This window comes from Propithecus coquereli, unplaced genomic scaffold, assembly GCF_000956105.1.
Source record: "Propithecus coquereli isolate 6110/MARCELLA unplaced genomic scaffold, Pcoq_1.0 Scaffold168, whole genome shotgun sequence".
Taxonomy (NCBI): Eukaryota; Metazoa; Chordata; class Mammalia; order Primates; family Indriidae; genus Propithecus; species Propithecus coquereli.
This window is the reverse complement of record NW_012141413.1, coordinates 2,517,433-2,518,767: the sequence shown is the minus strand read 5'-3', so window position 1 is coordinate 2,518,767 and position 1,335 is coordinate 2,517,433. Positions and strand designations below refer to the sequence as shown.

The 1,335-nt window shown below is 35.1% G+C and overlaps 1 protein-coding gene across 1 annotated transcript in view; it reads left to right on the top strand.

Moving 5' to 3' along the window:
* Window positions 1–1,335, top strand: part of RNF17 (ring finger protein 17) — a 69,094-nt gene that overhangs the window by 32,040 nt on the left and 35,719 nt on the right. The gene's annotated exons all lie outside the window — the stretch shown is intronic.

The following is a 1,335-nucleotide window of genomic DNA, read 5'->3' as shown; positions in this document are numbered from 1 at the left end:
CAACACTACTGACTTGGGCCTATTAATTATCCCCATATTACAGTTGAAGAAAATGACACTGAGAGGTTAAGTACCTTGCCCAAAGTTATCTATAAATCTAACATTGGTTTCATTTATGTTGGAAACCTGAGTTTTTTCAAGTGAGGTTATAATAGGTTACCTTGTTCTTAATGACCCCTTTCTATTCTGACTGCTTATGGACCATCTCTTTAATGTTCTTGAAGAGTTCATCAGTAGTAGTTTCCACCTGTTTGTACAGACCATTTTTCCAGTCTTATGGGCACCTCTCTATGATCACTGGTAGTGATGGTGTGACCATATTTATAAATCCTTTCAGTGCCCTGGAATAGAAATTTCAGGCCCATACTATATAAAAAAATCCTAGTTTTCACTTTCATCTTAAATAGTTCAATCAGAATAATTGAACAGAATTCTACCAATGCCTTAATTGTACCTAATATTGTGGAGAATGTGTTTCTAATGCACACCTTGAATTGTGTCTTATGCAGTGGAATGGAATACCGTCATTTTAAGAATCTAGTAATGATAGCTAACCCTCAGCACTTCTGGACCCTGTATTAATTGCCTTACGGGCACTATTTCACTTAATCCTCACAACAAACCTTTAAGGTGTGGATAAGATATTATTTACAGATAAGGAAATTGAATCTTTGAGAGGGTAAGTGTTTTATTATCCAGGGTAAAACATCTGCTGACTGTTGAGGTAGGATTATAAACAAGGTCTGAATCCAGAACTGGAGTTCTAACTGCTTTGTTTTACTGCCGTTCCAAGAAATCCTTGTCCATAGATTGTTTTTATTGTGACAGACATTACATAAAATTTGCATTTTTAAGCATATAGTTCTGTGACATTAAGAACATTCACATTGTTGTGCAACTTGTACTGCCATTCATCTCTAGAACTTTTTCATCTCTCCCAACTGATATTCTGTATCCATACTTTTTTTTGAATGTTGTGAATACCTACAGATATCCACAAAATATTTATAATATGTATATCCATAATAAATCACAGAAATAACCTTAATGTTACACTGATTTTTATTTGTATACCATCACAATAAATTAAGCGATAACCAAGTCTAAGAGTTACTAGTAATTTAAGCTTCCTTAGCTCGTAAGAAGTTTCTCTAGGCTTGATAATAAATAGTGTAGCACATTTACCAAACCCTATTTAATCAAGCTGTGTACCTAGTTGATTTGGTTAGTTCACTCATATAAACCATGTAACTTGAAAAGATTAACCAGATTAAGCTGGGTTCGATGGTGCGTGCCTATAGACCCAGTGACTCGGGAGGCTGAGGCAGGAGGATC